General features: G+C 43.0%; 1 protein-coding gene across 1 annotated transcript in view; it reads left to right on the forward strand.

Annotated features, from left to right (window-relative positions):
- The window catches only part of PTPRJ (protein tyrosine phosphatase receptor type J), an 80,673-nt gene that overhangs the window by 12,460 nt on the left and 46,552 nt on the right, over nt 1–21,661 (forward strand). The window lies entirely within an intron of this gene.

Below are 21,661 nucleotides of genomic sequence, written 5' to 3' on the forward strand. Positions count from 1 at the left end.
ACAGATGCAGTGTACCACTACTGGTTCTGTGCGACTTCAGAATGAAGACGTGAGGTTTACAGATTTGAATGCTCTCGTATGTTAAAAATATAAAACACAACCCCCACTCTCTTTCTACATGGAAGGCAAGCACACCTGCCTGTCTCAGAAAGTCACTGTGCTGGTTTGGATGCTCAACCACCTACTGGAACTGCCCTATGTGGTACAAGGTGAACCACTTCAGTACCAGCATCTTGGACTCTCAAATCCCCAGCAGCAAAGTAAAAACTGATGGCTGATAGTAAAAGATGCTGGGAGGTCCTGAAGAACCAGTAGGGCCACAATTCTCCTCCCCATCTTTAGATGCCTATCATCCTCTTGGGTCACACTAGCAGTTTCTATCTTGGGTCCTAGCCTACTGGCTCTTTAAGAGGCATTGGATAGAGTTACAGTATTCGCTTTAAATCTTACTGTCTGGAGTGGCAAGGGTTAGACATAAAGGCTATTGCAGTACTGGTACTGCATGGCTACAGATCAGAGGGGGAAATCCAGGTGTTCCATCACCTACAAAGATCCTTCGATGGAAAGTTCTTTGGAAACACAACGAGACTTTATGGAGATCATGCAGCAGTATAACAATTATTTCACTTGTTGGTTGAGGAAATAGCATTGATTGGCCCTATCTCCATAAATGTTGCTTATGAGCCTTGAAATGACACTAAAGAATGACGGAAACATGATGTTTCTCCTCAGGTACTTCTCCTTTTGGTGAATTGCATATGCAGGCAATTCTCTTTGAGTGCCACCAGTAAGATAAGATGATGGATTTATCTTTGCAGAGCGTGTTTCTAACTCCCATTTCTGGGTTTCTCTGTAAGTGGTGAAGGCAAGAACCATACGCCATGTTTGATGGGGCTCCTTGACACCATATGGGGGGGGGCAGGAGAAAGGGGGGCAGAGAAAGAGAAACTCAACCATGGGTTAGCACTATGTGGGCAAACTAAAGTGAGCCCATCAAGTACTGGTTTTCTTCACTTCCCTTTCTTCCTCTCACATGGGTGGGAGATGACTTCAGTCTTCAAATAACGATGTCACTTTGTGCAATACAAATCAGGAAGCCTGGATTACAACAAATTCTGGGAAATTAAACTGGTCAGCTTCATAACCTGTTGTCTGACGCCGGCTTGCTTTGAAACCACAGTTTGTTGTAACCCAGGTTACTTAATCTTATGAAACAACAGCATTCTTAAAAAACGAAACTATCTCCAGGCCACATAGGAGGGAAAGGAGCGGGGAGTTCTCACACAACTGTTTGCTGGAGCTTGTTGCATTCCACCCATGTAGCCTTAAGCCGTGGTTTAGTGTTACACATGCAAATGCAGCTCTTTGTGTGTGAGTGCCCCCCCCCCCCCCGCTATCCACAGACCATCTTCTATGTCAATTCTGGAACAAAAGGCTCATTAAAACAATCCCACAGCAGTATAGGAACTGCCTTGTACGGTCCATCTAACTCAGTACTGTCTACACTGACTGGCAGTGGGTTTCAGGCCCACCTGTGGGTGCCATGGGGTTGAACTTGTGACCTTCTGCATGCAAAGCAGATGCTCTGCCAAGGAAGCTATGGAGTTGCCAGGAATCAAACCTAGGATGTTTGGCATGCAAAGCAGGCATTCTACCACTGAGCTAGAGACCCTGTTTTGTTCCTATATGTTTTATATTTATCATATATAACTTCATATATAGAATTAGATATATTTTAATATAAAAATAGATAATTTATAGCTGTAATAATGCAAGGATCTCAATGTGAGGGATATTAAAAAAATAAGACTATCAGATCAATAAAATAGAAACAAAATAGATGAAGGAGCAGGGGCCAAACACCAAAGAAAACCCCCGAAACCCTTGAATGAATAAAGCAGCCCACTCCTGTTGCAATCAAACAGAAAGCTGCTTCTAAAGCTTAGGAGTTGCTACTTGTTCAGTAGTGGCTACCAGCGTAATGGTTGGACTGCCAAAAGCAGGGGTCAGCAACCTTTTTCAGCCGTGGGCCGGTCCACCGTCCCTCAGACGATGTGGTGGGCCGGACTATATTTTGAAGGGGAAAAAAATGAATGAATTCCTATGCCTCACAAATAGAGGCGATTGGGCCACATCCGGCCCACAGGCCTTAGGTTGCCTAAAAAAAGGTAAAGGTAAAGGACCCCTGACAGTTAAGCCCAGTCGCGAATGACTTTGGGGTTGCGGCTCTCATCTCGCTTTACTGGCCGAGGGAGCCGACGTTTGTCCGCAGACAGTTTTTCCGGGTCACGTGGCCAGCATGACTAAGCCGCTTCTGGTGAAACCAGAGCAGCACACGGAAACACCGTTTACCTTCCCACCGGAGCAGTACCTACTTATCTACTTGCACTTTGATGTGCTTTCGAACTGTTAGGTTGACAGGAGCAGGGACCGAGCAACGGGAGCTCACCCCGTCGCGGGGATTCGAACCACCAACCTTCTGACCGGCAAGCCCTAGGCTCAGTGGTTTAGACCACAGTGCCACCTGCATCCCTAGGTTGCCTACCCCTAGCCAAAAGGTTCTCAATGATTGAACTTACAGAGCAGAGAAGTACACCTGGAAGAATGTGTTCTCTCTGCTAGTTTCTTACGCAGTGAGGGCCAGTGCTACTAGGATGTGCAGCAGAGATAGGGAAAGAGGGCATTCTCATAGCTTGCGTCACTAGGGGTTTTTTTGGTACACCCCCCAAAATTACCTTTTAAAAAGGCAAAACCCTTGTACAACCATTTGCATGGATTATCTATGTCTTGGTTATTCCGTTTTACTGTGATGCCTTACTGCTATCCTATAAGGATTGAACTCCGTAAGTTTCCTTAGGGGTTGTAAGAAACTCACCAGCACCACTGAGAAAGTAGAGGAGGTATCACACTTTTGGGCAACACACACACACACACACACAGAGAGAGAGAGAGAGAGAGAGAGAGAGAGAGAGAGATGTGATGTGATGTTAGCTTAAAAGCTTTGTGCTATAAATTTAGTTTGCAAAATACTAATACTAGGCCAAAATGACTACTGCAACACTGACCTCAAATTATGAATGGGGGGGGGGGCTTGCCAGATAATAGTCTTTGCCCAACTCTGTAATGATGAAATCCAGATGGGTACAGAATACGCTTTTGGAGACTTCCTATCCAACTACAGTGCATAATATGTTTGCATTGTTCCATTCACTGATAATCCACAGATGATCAAGTGTGCCTTCCACACCCATGACTTGCTATGAGGTTATTATGAAAAATGCACATGGGTTTAATCTGGCAGGCTTTGTATCTAAGCAGGTGACTCATAGTGCCACAGCCAATTTTGTATTTTTTTGTTATTAAAACATGCTAAATAGCTTCCTGTGATGAATCGAAAGAGCTCCTGAACTGGATGCCACAAATGACCTTTGAGTTTAGGATTTCGAGTGCAAGTTTGCTTAGAAATTGTGGTGAGTTCTTCAGAAATGTGTTTGTGTAGATGTATGGATGGACAACAGATGCTCAAACCAGAACCCACAAGCATACGCAAATTTCTGCTTTTGTATCTCGGGTGTAAAGAAAGAGAGAAAAAGATGAGAGAATGAGCTGTGAGGTCCCGAGTTCAAATTTCACCTCAGCCATAGGTTATTCAACTCACCTAAGGCAGGCTACCACCACTTAGCCTCAGTCTGCCATTTGTTACAAGGGGGTAACAAAACTGGCCTACATTACAGGGTAACTGTGTAGATTGCTGAGATCATGTACATGAATCACTTGAAAGGGTAACCAGGATTAGAAGTTGAATTTTCAGTCCTTGGGGTATAGTGTTGCTAAGTTTGAGTGATTAATGCTTAAGGAACCATGCTGTGACTAGAACTTCCTACAACTGAGAACGAAGTATACTGGAAACTAACAGAGCATGCAAATACTGGAAGGAACAAGATGCCTCCAGGCTTAGTAAACATTGCATCACACGGAAGTTTCTGGAGGGGAGAGCTAAGCCTCATCTGTTGCAAGAGTAACGTTTTATACACGTATGAAGTAAAAAATGCTATTGATTTTGTGTTCCTGAAAAAGAAAAGTGGGTCATTCGGCATAATTAAGTTGTGAGAATACTGGATTTCCTAGGTTGCCGCTGGATTTAGAATCCAGTGTAAATTAGCAGGAATGTAGCCCAGTTCACAATGAGAAGGTGGAGATCACCCCTGCAGAAGATCACAAGTTCAGATATTAGTTGGTGGGTTTAAAAATGGGCATGAGGCAGTTTTGCAACTGTGAGCCTTTGGGTAGCCTCCTCTGCCCCGAATTGTTAGTTGTAAGTGGTGGCATAGTAGTATGGTTGTACCTTGGATCTCGAACAACTTAGTTGCCAAACGTTTCGGCTCCTAATCAACAACCAGAACGGATTCTGTTCAACTTCCAAGGTACGACTGTCTTAGCAGTAGTGTGGACCTGCGCCACCAACCTCCATCTTGATTCCTCCAAGTTCACTTGCTTCTTACAACCAGTTCAGAGGGTAGGCCTGGCTCTCTGCTTCCTCCTTGGCTTTTCCTCCTTTACAACTCAGCAGGAAAATGGGGACAAAACTAGCATTAGTTGGCTCTGTTAGTCATTGGCTCAGCCTCCATCTACAGTTGGGTTCCTTGCTTTCTCTCCCACCAGGGCCTATTACAATGAGTAATAGCAGTAAATAATATAATTAATGACATCTGTGGCTTGTGCATCTAAGGACATTAGTCAAAATCTCATGTCTCCCCCAACTCCCTTTTTGGGTTCTTTATTTTTTAAGAAAGAAAAGAAATGGGGAAAAAATGGCAATAACCCATGTCGCTTGTACATTTGAGCTTACAAGCAGTATCAGAAAATCCAAGATCAGCAAAATATTACAATTTCAGAACAGTTTCTGTGTTTCCTCCCTCTCAGTTCCCTACTGCAGCTTTACAGAATAAATCTAGAACACTGATGCCCCTGCTTTCTGTGCATTGATTTCGTTCATTCTGCATACATAATAGATGGGAAACATTTTTCCAGAAAGTTATCCAAGCAGAAAGGGTTACATGGCCCATTAATTTGAGCTACAGTTTGTCCCCAGCTAAAAAGTCACATGTTTTACCAAGCCAACTGCAGTGGTACCTCGGGTTACAAACACTTCGGGTTGCAAACTCCGCTAACCTGGAAGTAGTACCTCAGGTTGAGAACTTTCCCCCAGGATGAGAATGGAAATTGTGCGCCGTCGGCGCAGCAGCAGTGGGAGGCCACATTAGCTAAAGTGGTACCTCAGGTTAAGAACGGTTTGGGGTTAAGAACGGACCTCCGGAAAGAATTAAGTTCATAACCCGAGGTACCACTGTAGTAATAAGTGGCAGATGCTTGCCTTCCCAACTACTGGTAGTTGCCCCTTGCAAATTTAGCAAACAATATCAACATGAATATTTTATTTATTTATGGGCAGTATCCAGGGGCTTTGTTCTGTTAAAATAAAGAATTACGCTTGCACAATGGAACTCCTCCCCTCTCCTCTCCCTGTACCCTTCCCTAAACTCCAGAGAATTGAGGGAAACACCAGAACAGATTTAGGGGATGCACAGGGGAAGGAGAGGGAAGAAAGCTCTGTTGCGCGAGGGTAAATTCTTGCACTAATGAAATGAGAGACTTGGTGCTTCTTTGAATGCAAGATGATTGCTTGGGGCTTCTCATTGCATTTTATCCCCACATCCTTCTTCCTGTGACAGATCTATTTATTATTTAAGTATATATCCTTGTGGAATCCCCAAAGTAGCTAATAACAAAATATACAACAAAATGCAAAATAAATCATTAAAACATATGCCATCATACCAGGTCACATTTTCATACCATTTCTCACGTATCTTGAAGGAGGTTGAAATACACCATTTGAAATGCCCATTTATTAGTACTGACCCATTTATTTATTTATACTTTTTATTTATTGCATATTATGAATAAATAGACATAATTAATAATTAATTTTTAGATGTACAATATATAATCTGCTCTAAGAGTGTTAGTATTTGTTACATCTAAAAATTAATAATTAAGTCTATTTATTCATAATACGCAATAATTAAAAAGTATAAATCAATCAATCACATGTCGTGAAGTGAGTAAGGCCAACAGTCCTCATTCCTCAAATGGTTTACCGGTAATAAATAATTAAACATTCAATTTATAAATGCAGTGAATTTTTCATTGAAACGTACTCCTTGGCCTAAAATGCTTGGTTCCCTCTTTAACAGGCTCCATTTAATGTCTCAAAATCTTTCCTTTTCCTTTAGGTGACTATTAATTTTATAATATACAGTTGTTCCCATAGCTTTCTTCCAAGATCTGATTTGTTGAGTTTCCAGTTGCTTTTCCGTGACTTCACATACAAAATCCTGGCTGCCGTGATTATATATAGTGCTGGTTTTGATGTTATGGTGCTACAGTACATGAGTTTTTTACATAGTTCAGCAGACATAAAAGAGGATCCAGTGGAACTTTGTACAGCAATTACCGTATCCCAAAACCTCTTAGCTTTGCTACATCCTTATCATAACCACAAAAAGTCTCCCTTATCTGTGTCGCAGGGCCAGCACTTAACCATTCCCCTTTCTTCTCAACTTTAACTGACTTCCAGGGAGCCCAGTGCCACTGAGGTAACATCTTTACAGAGATTCCCTTATAGTTATTTGCAACTGAGAAAGTAGCCGACTTGGAGAAGGGCTTGTCAACCTTTTGCAGCCCAACATTTGGAAACCTGAGAAACTGTTATGGGAGACTATGCCCCCCAACCACTGCAACCCCTTCATCTCAGTGTGGTCTTCTCATGATAGGCGTGGGTGAACTCACAGGAGGAAATCTTTAACAATGTAGTAAGGCTCAGATGTTTTGTAAGGTAAGACAGGACCAGCACAAGGCAAGTCTTCTTTACTGGTCCCCATATGGATTTGGGCCTTAACTCTGATCTTAAGCCAACAAGTTTTTTCATCACTGGATAACTGTTAAATTGACCAAACAACTTGAGAGTATGGGGGAAACTAGCTGTCATGGCTAATGACCTATTTTCAGACAATGTATCCTGTTCCTCTACAGGCCCAGGGTGCCTCTGTTTGTTAAGGCTTGGCACAAGAGGGGGTTAACTCTGTTTTGACAACAGGCTACTGGCACTGCTCTCCCAAGAACGGAAGCCCCCGAAAAGCAGAACAAGCTTGCGGTGACATTGTGGTGAAGCTTCAAGCTGCTGACAGATTGGTCAGAGGCGGAAAATTTCCTCACTTGACTCACTACGATATTGCGGAGATGGTGGAAGGATCTAAGGCATCTTCCCAGAAGAAGGGTAGTCTAAGGCTGCAGTCCCTAAACACACTCACTAGCAAGTAAGAAGTATTGAACACAATGAGTCTTACTTCTAAGTGAACATGATAGGACGGTGAGGAAGGAACAACTCAAAAGCGTTGTTGTTGTTGTTTAGTCGTTTAGTCATGTCCGACTCTTCGTGACCCCATGGACCAGAGCACGCCAAGCATTTCTGTCTTCCACTGCCTCCCGCAGTTTGGTCAAACTCATGCTGGTAGCTTCACGAACACTATCCAACCATCTCGTCCTCTGTCGTCCCCTTCTTCATGTGCCCGCCATCTTTCCCAGCATCAGGCTCTTTTCCAGGGAGTCTTCTCTTCTCATGAGGTGGCCAAAGTACTGGAGCCTCAGCTTCAGGATCTGTCCTTCCAGTGAGCACTCAGGGCTGATTTCCTTAAGAATGGAGAGGTTGCTACAAAAGCGTTGTAGCAACCTTTGAAAGCTTGCTTTTTTGAAGTAGAAGGAGGGTTGTGATGTAAACCAGGTGGGGACAACCTTTTGTCAGGGTTTAAATTCCTTTGGGGTAATCTGTTGGGATGCATGTTGACATTGAGTGGGGCCAGAGATAAAAATGTTTTGGAATAAAGAGCCTCCTGCTTCATTTTTCACTAGCAGTGGTCGCTGGTGCCCATTGGGACTGGTAGGGGAAAAGGCTGGGAGACCAACAGTAGGCAGAGCACGAGCCAACTAAGGTCACATCCACACTATACATTTAAATACATCTTAGGCCACTTTAACAGTCATGACTCCTCCCCCAAAGAATCTTGGGAACTGTAGCTTGTGTGCAATATAGCTAAATTTCCTAGCAAACTATATTTCTCAGGATACTTTGGGGAGAGCCATGACTGTTAAAGTGGTATAAGAGGGCTTTAAATGCATGCTGTGGGTGTGATCTGATTTTAGTTTTGCTCCTGTCCTCCTCCCTGTTGAATCCTGCAAAGGCAACATGGAGACTAAGGAGGAGGAAACTGACAGGCAGTGCTATCCCTTGAGTTGGACATATAGGAAGAAGGCTGGACAGGCAGGGGCTGGTGAAGGGCAGGCTGAAGTTAGTGTGGCAGTGCCACATTTTCCCACATGGACCAGCCTCCCCTCGATGCCAGGTTGGAACTGGAATTCTGTCACATGGGATGGCATTATTCTCCTCCCTTTTTTATGTTGTGTGCCCTATGTATAAGTTAACGTGGAGGAAATCATTTATGGGCACATTTGGAAACACAATAAAGCCCTCCCCCCACCCCTGTAGCTGAGGCCAGAAACACTGAATGGGTTGAAGTGATAAAATGCATAAAAATTGCCTCTTAATCATCATTGCATCTGTTATAGCAGTGTGTCTGTGTCTGTGTCTGTGTCTTTCATTTGTGTTTGAGTCCTGTAGGAAAGAGAACTTGCTCAGAGCCATCATGTTTCAGACTTGTTACCACCTCCCTTTATGGAAACATTTGAAAAGAAAGCTAAGATATTTGGGATATCTGCAAGACGTTAAGGGCGCAGGGTAGTGTTTTGAGTGTCCAATGAGCTACAGGTTCACCCCGTTCTACTGTATTTGAATCCCAATTCATGTCTCTCACGTAACCTACCGCTGTTTTAAAAAGGTAAAGGTAAAGGGACCCCTGACGATTAGGTCCAGTCGTGACCGACTCTGGGGTTGCGGCGCTCATCTCGCTTTATTGGACGAGGGAGCTGGCGTACAGCTTCCGGGTCATGTGGCCAGCATGACTAAGCCGCTTCTGGCGAACCAGAGCAGCGCACGGAAACGCCGTTTACCTTCCCGACAAAGCGGTATCTATTTATCTATTTATCTACTTGCACTTTGATGTGCTTTCGAACTGCTAGGTGGGCAGGAGCTGGGACCGAATGACGGGAGCTCACCCCGTCGCAGGGATTTGAACTGCTGACCTTCTGATCGGCAAGTCCTAGGCCCTGTGGTTTAACCCACAGCGCCACCCCCGTCCTTATTTTATAACACTTTAATTAAATAGCACCGCTATTTTATAACACCTTAATTAAAGAGCAAAGGTACTGTAAAATCTTCGATGCACCTTCATTTTGTGTGTGTGTGTGTGTGTGTGTGTGTGTGTGTGTGTAGCGTGTGCTGGCATTTGCATACTTCATCATTTTGATAATCATGAATACTCTGACACATGGAAAGGTGGAACGGGAAATTATTTGAATGTACTAGTCTAGCATGGCAAGGAACAGCTGCCTGAGGTTTTGCTAGAGGAGACAGTGCATATTCTCACCCCTCCACAGCTTGCAATTGCCCCTGAGGCCTGGATTAAATGCAATAATTGTTCCAATTAAATTGCTGTCAGTATTTTAATAGGCATAACTGCATGTGCCATCGGTGGAAAGCACGGTTTGCAAAAGCAAAATATATTGGTGGCAAAAAAGTTCACAGTTGAATTGGATTGCATCAATAAAATTACTTTTGTAAACAAGTGGTTTTTTCCACTGAGCAGTATATAGGCTGATAAGGTTATATAATAATAATAATAATAATAATAATAATAATAATAATAATTTATTATTTATACCCCGCCCATCTGGCTGGGTTTCCCCAGCCACTCTGGGCGGCTTCCAAAAGAATATTAAAATACTATGATACATCAAACATTAAAAGCTTCCCTAAACAGGGCTGCCTTCAGATGTCTTCTAAAAGTCTGGTAGTTGTTGTTCTCTTTGACATCTGGTGGGAGGGCGTTCCACAGGGAGGGCGCCACTACCGAGAAGGCCCTCTGCCTGGTTCCCTGTAACTTGGCTTCTCGCAGTGAGGGAACCGCCAGAAGGCCCTCGGTGCTGGACCTCAGTGTCCGGGTAGAACGATGGAGGTGGAGACGCTCCTTCAGGTATACTGGACCGAGGCCGTTTAGGGCTTTAAAGGTCAGCACCAACACTTTGAATTGTGCTCGGAAACGTACTGGGAGCCAATGTAGGTCTTTCAAGACCGGTGTTATATGGTCTCGGCGGCTGTTCCCAGTCACCAGTCTGGCTGCTGCATTCTGGATTAGTTGTAGTTTCCGGGTCACCTTCAAAGGTAGCCCCACGTAGAGCGCATTGCAGTAGTCCAAGCGGGAGATAACCAGAGCATGCACCACTCTGGCAAGGCAGTCCGCGGGCAGATAGGGTCTCAACCTACGTACCAGATGGAGCTGGTACACAGCTGCCCTGGACACGGATTTAACCTGTGCCTCCATGGACAGCTGTGAGTCCAAAATGACTCCCAGGCTGCACACCTGGTCCTTCAGGGGCACGGTTACCCCATTCAGGACCAGGGAATCCCCCACACCTGCCCGCCTCCTGTCCCCCAGAAACAGTACTTCTGTCTTGTCAGGATTCAACCTCAATCTGTTTGCCGCCATCCATCCTCCAACCGCCTCCAGACACTCACACAGGACCTTCACCGCCTTCACTGACATCTCTCCCTATGTACTTGTACACTTATGTCAGGTTGATTCATGATGATAAAAGAAAATGACGGCACAGCACAGGCTGTTTGCTTGTGCCTATGTTACATAGGATGGTTTCTGGGGCAGTGATGGTACGGCAACCTTCTCACTCGGAAGCAGTTGTTAGTGGGCAACTGGCAAACTGATGTAAGTCTCCCAGGCCTCAGAAATGAACTTTCTCTTCTTAAGGGAAGGGTGGGTTCTGTAACAGCAAAAGTGACCGCCTATACTCTTTACTGCTTCTCTTTTTCTCCGCAGCCTGCAGTTCCAAAGGCCCAGTTGAGCTCTCCCATCTTTGAATACTTAAAAGTTACCAGCTTGTGGCTTGTTTTGAGAGGAGCAAGCTGTGCAAATATTTTGCCTATGCTGAAATACCAAAACTATAAACATTTCTAAAATGGCGCCCAGTTTATAGGGTAGAAAGTTTCCATTTTTTCCTCTTTTCATGATGGATAAGAGTGTGTGTACACATTGTACTTGGTTGTGTCATGCCACACAATGGCAGGCCAAATAGCTGCAGAGCAGGCGTGGGGAACCTTTAGCCCTTCAAATGTTACTGAACAACAGCTCTCATCAAACCCAGGAAGCATGGCCAATGGCCAGGGGTTGTAAATCACTAACATCTGGAGGGCCAAAGGCTCCATACATTAGAGCATCTACAAACTGTTACTGTTCCTTGCCATATGAAAAAAATGCAGGTATGAATACAGGCTGAACCAAATTGAAATTTTGTGTGAATGCAGAATTCGTATTTTTAGAGGAATGGATCTGTAATGTTTTTAGGATGCTGAGTGAAAGCACCCAGTATTTGTTGGAAGACAATTTTTTTGCAAGTCAGGAGTAAGGAAGATGGCAGCTGAGATACAAACTGAGTGAGCCATAACTCCAGTGGCATTTCAAAGGATTCTGGGGTGTACACTGTAACTTGTGCCAGAGTGCCAAAGACTATATTGTGTATATTTTGGTTTCAGTAAGGGACTTTCTTGCCTTAATTAATTAATTAATTAGGTAATTTATTTGTGACTCTTTTTACATGAGGCATTCTAAATTTGATTTACAACAGAATAAAATATTTATTAGGCACTGTACATAAAAGTAAGACTTTTGGAAGTGAAGACGTAAGAGCACAAGGGCTGATAGGTTTGTTCTGAGATAACTTGGGCAGTTTTTACATGCTTAAGAAGCATCACTTTGACAAAACCTGAGAAACTCTGTATTAGTACATTCTGTTAGGTTTCCTCAAAGGAGGAAATGGAAGAATAACTTTTAATTTACAACTGGTTGGCATACGCCTGTGGAAGTCCTAGAGTCATCTAGGGTTAAAAATTGCAGATGGAATTAAAGTTTCTGTATAACTTGATGAAGAACAGATGCCAGAAAACAATGTGGGGGGTGAGTGGGAATGTTTGGGTTATCATTAAAATCTCTCTTCTCCCCCACCCCAAGCATGCAAGAATGCATATTGAAACCATAGCTGTTTGAGAACCCCAATTGTTACCTGGAGGACATGCAATTTTTGGTTGACAAAATTGCTGCCGGATTGGAATGCACAAGAGGGTTTGCAACTTGAAGACCTTATTAAAAAGAAGAATCCCCTCTTCCTCTTAAAAAAAAAAGTTTTTCCATTTTCCTTTTTGTTTCCTTTTCTTAAAAAAACCCCCCAAACTTCATCAGTTTAATGCACGGTTGTTTGATTCCTGCAAGCCTTGGTGCACAAACAGAATACTACTCTATTTATAAACAAAGGGGAAAAGAGGAGTGCAGATGAGCTTGACGCCACTTTAGCATAAAATTGCAGGAGTAAACAAGGTTAATTATGTGACTGGGGGGAAATATCTGGGAAAAGCTGGAGCTTCTCTGCAGCATTTGCAAATGGTGGTTAATGTAATGTTAAATGTTGATTTAAACTTCCCTGGTTGAATATTTGATGAGGAGTTGCCTGCTTACCCTCTGTTTCGAAGATGTTGCCTACCTTTGGGCAGAAGTCTTTGGTTTTATCAGGGCGAGATCCTGCTTCTATAAGTGATACCACATCCATTGGGATAGAGACAGAAGAAGTCAACATGTCTGAATAATAGAACTCTGGAAGGTTCAGAATGGACCCCAGCAATGATCAGTATTGGTTGATGCTGCGGTATAAGCCCATTTTCAAAAGGTTAAGGACCAGGAGCGTTTTCTAGCTTTTTCTTTTAAACACAGTACTTGAACCTTCTAATCTACATCTGCTACATTGTGCCAAAGACAGTATTGCTGTTGTGATAGATGTGGAAATCACATGATTGGGGAGAGAACGACAGTGTGACGTAGCTACTCTTGCTAATTAGATGAGTACTACCCAAGACAATCGTATGACAACAGTTGTGATTTTAAGTCTTCAAACAAAATGAAGCAAGAACTAATAAAGACCAAGTTCTGTTCATTTCGGAACATTTAGCTGATTAAAGATTGGAAGCTTGCTTTGTGTAAACCCCTCCTGAACTTCCACTTTATCTACACAAGTCTACACATGATAACACAAATGGGTTTTTATTTTTTCACATGCATGAGCCCCATGGAGACATGGTGGAAAGAGTGATCAGATGAGGAGGAGTGGAAGGAGAGTGAGGAAGGTCCTTCCAAGGAGGGCCTGAGTGACTTGGGAAGTAAAGACCTGGATCCGGGGGAAGGACCAAGTGGGTTGTCAGAAGAGCGGCACACTTCAGCGTCATAATGTAATCCAGCTGCAACATCATCACCATCCAAGGGGGCCCCAGTTCCTCTCCTTAGCAGCGAGGAGGCATCACTCTCAGAGGAGGCACCAAAGGATAGATGTGAGAGCAAGCTGGCCCCATTATCTCTGTTTCCATCTCCCAAGAATGCAGAGGTGACAGCGCTGGCAGGACCATCCTCTGCTCACTCATAGCACTTGCTTGGCCAGCCCTGAGACCTGGGGAAACGATTGCACAAATGACGTGCCTGTCCCACTTTTCAAAAGGGAAGCCTAGGGGGTGAGCCAAGTGATGGAACAACGCCTCAGCTTGCCCCTAGCCATGCGTTGTAGAGCTCTGCTGTGCTTTATGAACCTGTCACCTGAGCTATGTTGAGATGCTGTACTGAATTTTCAACTAAAGCTTTTACAGCTCATCCACACTTCTGCTTGTGCCTAGAAAGCACAGGTCTGAGCGGTTTTCCCCTTACCCCACTCCTTTCTGAGGGAAAACCCACTCTTTAACGATAAGTGTCCATCTGGAGAAAACCTGAATTGCCGTTTGCGTCAGTGGAACACTAAAGAGAGGTTTCCCCCTTCGTTGCAGCTCCAGAGCCAGGAGTCCCAAGTCAGCAAGTGGGAGCCATGACAATATATATTCTGGCCTTTTTTCAAAGTGGGGAATGTGGATTGGCTTTCAGCAGCAAAGGCCAGGTCTGTCTGTCTGCCTTTCTGTTCATGCAGAATCCATTCACCCGTGGCCGTAATGTCATAGTAGTGCTGGTCATTTTGCTGTAACCGAAACCCTGACCTGTGTCTTGTCAGGCTCATTGAGAGGAGCGGGGATTCAGTCTGTGGCAATTAGGGAATTGGAATCACCTCTATCTTTTTTGGGGGGTGGGAGCAAAATCTTGATTTTTATTCCTATTTTTATCATTGCTTCCTGATTCACAGGACACGTACAAGAATAACAGGACACTTACAATATTCTTAGTCATCAAGAAAGTCCCCGTGTAAAAAGTTTGCAAGTATTCCAGTTCACAGTCTTCCTTGATGAGGGATGATCATTACTTCAGCTGTTGAGATTTTTTGATTTTATTTTATTTGCCTGTTAGAAACAAGAATGGCGTCTGAATTGAGTCTTTGTGAGGCTTCATCTAGTGAGTTGCAGGGGGGGAAACCGTATAAATGACTATCTGCCCTGATGAAAATCCTCAATAGAGCCCATTGTTTTTTATATGGCTATTATTGGAGATGGCTGGATACTAAATGATTTTAACCACCAGGCTGAAAAACGTCTGTGTTGGGACACACTCTCTCTTTCTCTCTCTCTTTGCTGGGATAATGACACTGCTTTGAATTCAGATATGGAATTTAGTTAAGGGGAGTTAAAGATCTGCTGTTCTACCCATTGTGTCTGTCTCGGAGACAGTGGATCACTTTAGGGTTTGTAACAGTGACCCTGTTGTCTAGTTCAGTTAATCTTTTATTGCTGGTTTCAATAAAGTACCATTGTGGGTTAAATTTACTGGGTCACCAGAAAATGCTGCTAACAGCATTTGAACAAAACAGAAGTCAAGATGGCTGATTAAGGCCTCTCTTCTTGTTTTGACTCTTCTAGTCAGCAGTGACTGCTGGGCTCCACAGATTTCTTTTTCGTTTTAGGCAGTTTGACTTGTAGAGTGAATTGAAGGGAGGGGGCCAGGATTGCATTCATTGCTCTCAGTCTATTCTCATTCAGCTTAATCTGTGAACAGACCATAGATGCCTTCCATACAAAGCTTTGCACATGATCTGTGGTCCTCCAAGATGTTGCTGGACATTCTTAGTGCACTTCTGATTTATGTAAGTTGACAGTATAAACTTTGAATGGCATCTGACATGTTCGATGCATGTGCCAAAATGGGCTAACATAAATTCTGCTCTGTTTTTCTGTATTGCTCATTCCCAAATTACAAGCCAGGATTTCTTGGTTAGTTGCTGATCGTTATTCATTTGGCCTCTTAAAAAGAGCAGAGGAAGCATCTCTTTTTTTATTTAGGGTTTAGATGAACAAGTGGAAACCAGAGAGAGGGTATAAAATAATAATAATTCCCAGTCTCTCTTTAAGCAAAAATTAATGGGAGAACAACCCTGAGCAAAGCATCACACACACACACACACACACAGAGAGAGAGAGAGAGAGAGAGAGAGAGAGAGAGAGAGAGGGGTTAGCGTGTTCTGCCATGTATCAGAATGACACCTCTTCCTTGGAAAGGATCACCATTTTTTTTGCATCAGAAAAACCTGTAGTGTTTTTGCCAGTCAGAAAAGGGGATTTCCACACTTAAGGTTGCATGGCAATGTGTGAGTGACGTAGTCCTGTGCAAGCAGGGAGACTGATTTGTGTCCTTGAATTATTCCTTGCCCAGTTCCCCTCTCCTCGCTCTTTTTGAGCTTTCTAGTATCGTGTGCAGGCACAACAGTGCAACTATGAATGACAGTTAAAATCCACTAATAAGGATTTATCTTAGTGGCTGCAGGCAAGCAAGTAGATTCCCATTCATGTCAAAGGAAGGATGCAAGGGCTACTCACAGTAAATTCTGTGAAATGCAACATGAATGAAAATCACGCAACAAGGACAGCTTAGCAGAGTGTGCAAAGCCGTCTCTCGAGACACACAATGTTTTTTGAAGGTTATACTGTAGGTATGGCGAGTACTTTAATTTTAATGAGGGAAGATTCCTTGAATATCTGGTGAGTTTCTGACTCCTCTGAAGAGGTTCTTACTGGGAGATGGCTAGTCTGTGCCCTCTCTCTTCTCTGTTTACTAAATATTCACAAAAATGGAAATGTTAATAAATAACTAAGTCCTGATCTTGGTTGCTGTTTTACTTGCTTTCACTTTTGTTGTTTTGAAATCCATTTTTAAAAAGACAAAGATAGCGCACCAACGATGACTGGTTCTAGGTCTTTAAACTTGACCATTGTAATATGCAAACAAAAAACTAGCTGGAAAGATTTCTTTATCCCCTGCTTTAGAGATAGCTGAAGTCTGGTGGTAACAGAAGTAATTATTAACTTTGAATGGAACCCTGTCACATGGGCAGAGAGAAAAAGCTCCTGGCATAAACGGAGGGCAATAAAATGTCCCATAAACCTTATCACTAAGAAGTAATTGCTTTCTCCTGCTAATACATTCAGTATGGGGAATAATGACTATGAGATAGATATCAAACCTAGTGGAAGAAACCTAGATTAACCGTGGCTACATCTCAGTCCACATATAGCTTAAATAGGTGGGGTTTATCTTTTTTCTAGGCTCCTGGGACTTCTGTCTCTGGTGTAGAAAGGGCTTCTTTCTGGCAGGGTGAAAGAAATGACAATCTGAAGCAGCTGCACTCTGTACCCAAACTTCCCCCTTCCCTTCGGTTTTCTGCTGCTCCTGCAGCTTTTCACATCTGCCATTTGTGGGTGCTCCCACCCATCGACCATGAATTCCCATCAATGAGGAAATTGCATTTTTAGCATCTTACAGTGTCACAACCTCTGTTTTGGCATCACACTTTTCCTAACTCAAATTAGGAGCTGAGCCCTAGTGTAAAAACAAGGCTGAGGGCAGTGGAGTCTCATCTGTGCCTGCAAAATATATTCGCATCTACTGCTTTGGATTAAATATTCTGAGTTACTATAAATAGTCAGGTTTTCTTCTCCAAAATGTTCACAATGGCTTTCTTCACTTTAAGCCGCCGAGAGAGAGAGAGAGAGCACTGTACAGTTTATTATTTTGTATTGAGAAGGACCTCTGTTTGGGACAGCTAAGCAGAGATTGTGATGGGGCAAAGAGAGTAGCTAAGCCAAGCTGCACTTCAAACCTAAATTATATTCTGGGATATTCATTTATGTTAACAGTTCCCAGTATCTATATCCATAAGGTTGTCTGCAATATTAAATTTGTTACTCATTTTTAAATGCTCTTAGAAATCTTGCTTTCTCTTACCTCACTGTTATGTTCCTATTCAGTTTTTTTAATTAAAAAAAATACTTTACACAAAGCAGCCCCAGAGAGTTGGAAACCCCCTTGGAATGGTTCGGATACAGTACCAGAGGCTGCAGTGGGAGTGTGTATCATGAGAAATCAGGTGGGACCCTTTGTGCAAGGGTAAATCTAGATCCAGTCCCATGAAACGGGGCTATTAGTGTAGTATTGTTCAACAATAGCAACATGCACATGTTGCATGCTTTAAAAAAAGAATGCTGTCTCACAAATATGAATTGTTTGTTGTTAATGAAATGTTTGTACTGTTTAATATAAATAAAAACCTCTAATCCGTTTACATAAAAGCAGTTAAAAATATAGCAACATTAAATAACGGTTCCTAGAAACTGGATAAGTGAAAACAAAACTAAAGCTCACAAATAAAACAGACCTGGGTACGGAAACGACAAGTGAAAATTATGACAAGTGAAAATTATCAAACTCCAGGAACTTTTGGGAAATCAGAGAACACATTTTAAATATGATTACTTATAGGAATGTGTGGCAACTTTTTTCAGTTTGAGGGATGCACACAGAGGATGCTCATTCATAATTTACAAGTGTCTACTGGAAAAGTAAGTGGTGATGTAAAGTAAATGATAAATTATTAGTTAATTGATGGACTTTATTAAATAAGTCTTCCACATGAGATTTTATGGATTACTTAGCACTGGATGCTGAGAAGCTTTACAAGCTTCGGGTGAGACATCTCAGCAGCCACTTGGCCTTGACTTGTGAGCACCTCTGAGCTCCAATCTCTGCCAGTCACTCATGGGAATAATCGAGCCCTTCCAGAAGTGCTAACATGGAGATTATGAGGAAATGCTGGAGGATACATTAGAAATCAGCTACAAGGACACTTGAATTCCTGCCCCCCCCCCAAAAAAAAAACTAGTGGGGAACTGGCACATTGCAGGCCACCAGAAAAGAGAAGTTTGGTTAAAAAGCAAATGCAGCCGCCACATTGTCGGGCGTCTTAAGAGGCCTGCTAAAAATCTCTTGGAGCGCAGCAGTTGGGCCACAGGTTGACCATACCTGACCTGTACTTGGGCACATGCTGGCGTTGCTCAGCCTGTTTCACAACAGAAATCTGCGAGTGACCAACGATCATGATGGCAGGCTTCTAGATAGTACTAAACTTCTCCAGGTTTCCAACCAGTTTGTGTGCTCTGTTGGGGTGGTTGCTGACATGAATCTCCTATTTATAACGAAGCAACAGACAGTGTTTGCCATCCTCAGGATTGGAACTAGCGCTAGGCTGTGATTCTGGATCCCCTCAAGAGTTTTTCCATTGAAAATCTCTCCAGAGTGTTGCCTTGTGGATGGGACCTCCTGCTTTGCCTTGTTTCAGCTTTTTGCTAGGGCTTTGATGCCATTCATCCTCATGGACTACTCCTCACATTGGAGGGGGGGGGGCTGGAGATGGCTGGAATAGCTATCTAGCCGCAATGGTTCTGCAGTGAAGTGGGTGGGCAGGCGAAAGGTCTGCTATGTTGAATGTATTCTGGCACTGACAGCTCAGTATCTGCTCTCTAAGCTCCAGTGATAAGATTAGCGATGAATATTCAGGAGTTACCTTTTAATATTTAAATGCTTACATAATTTCATTTGAGATCTCTTCATGCACCAAATTAACTGGGGGGGGGGGGTCAGTTTGTATATGCATTCCCCTCCCCCTACAAATGGGACGGAATTCATTGAGCTTGAACACACACTGCACTACCAACAAAAAGCCCTTTTAAAAAAACACTCGTCTGCTTTAACGGATATTTGGCTGCTGAACAAAATAAGCTGAAGAGGCTTGGATTCCTCAGCATCCTGCAACATGCTTTCCATTCCAAATGGTTTGTGAAATTATGAGCTGGTTATTTAGAGTTCGTGGAAAGGTCAGAACATAGAATTCTGCCGGAAGAGAGATCTCCACCCCACCCCACCCCTGGTTTACATTTGGGATTTTCTTTTTATTTCCCCATGTTGCTTACGCTTTCCAAACGCTCTTATAATGCCGAACTTTTCTTAAAGAGAGAGTCAAAGCATCATATTTATGACATGGGAATCATTGGGGATGCTTTTTAACCATTGCATTTTGGCTGCTTGTGGGGGAACTGATCAAGTTGATTGCTAAGTGGCCCTTTCCAGGTGTTTAGGGACTGCACAGGGAAGTGGAATCAGGATTCCCCTCTCTATGTGTGTTTGCTGACTTTTCTGAATGCCAGTCATAATGAAAGCGGGCAATTTCAACAGACCCCTGTTAAAACGCAGACACACACACGCACGCACACACACACACACACCAGAACTATAAAATCCCTTGGTGTGTTGGCCCTTTGGCATGGGCAGCCAAGAACACAGGTTTCTGGAGGTGCAAGTTTGAGTGGAATGGGATCAGAGCTAGTGGGAAGACGCTGCACAGGTATTGTGTGGGACCTAGTTCTGTTTGATTTAAAACTGTCAAAGGCCCATCAATTAGCAAACTTGGCCTTGATTCTAAGAGATGTTCAGTGGGGGTTACTATAAGACTAAATGCTACTAGGAATGTAGTTGTGTGATACAAGAATTGTGTGACTTTAAGAACTTGAGCTTGCATTTCCCTCCTCTGTCCCATTTCTTTTTTCTTTGCGTGTCATGTCTTTTTTAGATTGTGACCCTGAGGGCAGAGTTGTCTTACTGTAAGCTGCTCTGAGAACCTTTTTGGCTAAAGAGTGGGGTATAAATGTCTGAAATAAAAGAAGGTAGAAAAAGGGGCAATATTTTCTGAGCTTCTCCCAGCAGCTGACCCAGATAATCACATCTTCTCAGTTCCCAAAGAAGTTGAGGAAACTTTGCCAGAGGTTTTCAGACTTATCTGGATTTTCTCTTTTATACATTCTTAAGTTTGGTGCAAGTGGTTTTGAACACAAATGCCACAGAATGTCTATCAAAACAAATGTTTGTCAAAACACTTCTACTGTATTTGAGAATACCTGCTTGCCTTCGTCCTTGATCTGAATCTTAGAGAGTCAGTTGGTGGTTTATTGGAGTAAATGGTAGCTTAAGTTATTTGTTGTCAAATTCTAAGTCCTGACTTGGAAAGCACTTCTTAGCTGACGGAGCCGCACTTTTGTGCCGTCTCTGATATAAATCTGCCCCTTAAATAAACTTTCTGCAGAAACACAATGAACTCGCTTACTAACAAAGTGTGGAAGGAAAGGAAGGTAGTAATATATGAGTTAGAATCTCAAATCTGGGAGCACCAGGCCAGTAAGAAGACTGTGTGAAGTTGGGCCTTCTTAAAAACTGTTAAATGAGAAATGCCATGTGCTGGGTTTGAAAACTCCCAATATAGGATACTTGACTGAAACATTGTTCCTCATTGCACTTTATATCATTCATTTTCCAGCTTGGTAGTAGAGCATCTACTTCACATCCAGAAGGTACTAGGTTCAGTCTCCAGCACCCACTCCTCTGTGTGAAAAGGGCTAACTGCTTTAGTAGGACAGTTAAGATATTTGATGACAGCTCTTTGATATGGGCAATCCAGTGAGTTAAATACAGTGGTACCTCGGGTTACATACGCTTCAGGTTACATACGCTTCAGGTTACACACTCCGCTAACCCAGAAATGGGTTCTGGATGAAAACAGAAATTGTGCTCCGGTGGCATGGCCGCAGCAGGAGGCCCCATTAGCTAAAGTGGTGCTTCAGGTTAAGAACAGACCTCCGGAACGAATTAAGTACTTAACCCGAGGTACCACTGTAATGGTAAAAGGATTTCTCACTCACATATACCACTTGGATGCATGCATGTGAAATACTCTTTATCTGTGTGGTTTTTATATGCATTAGTACAGGGGTGAGGAATTATTCTCAACTAATTAATTCCATGTAAACATGTGTGAGCTTTTTTTTACGTGCCGGGAAAGCAATTTCAATACTCATTGAATTTGCCCAGACAGAGATCCATATGCTCTCTGAAGCTCATGCATCCAGCTTTAGAAAAATCTGTAGAGTGAAGATGCAGAACTGTGGATTATTTGCACTTTTTAATGACCCACAACTTCTGAATGCACAAATAGGTTCTGAGGAACACTTCTTCCTTCTTTAAAAAAAGTTGACTTGAGGAAGTTGTAGTGATAAATTGAAATGATGTACAGTATTGTTGATCACACA

The sequence above is a fragment of the Podarcis pityusensis genome, assembly GCF_964106645.2.
Source record: "Podarcis pityusensis genome assembly, chromosome: 1".
In the NCBI taxonomy this organism is placed as follows: domain Eukaryota; kingdom Metazoa; phylum Chordata; class Lepidosauria; order Squamata; family Lacertidae; genus Podarcis; species Podarcis pityusensis.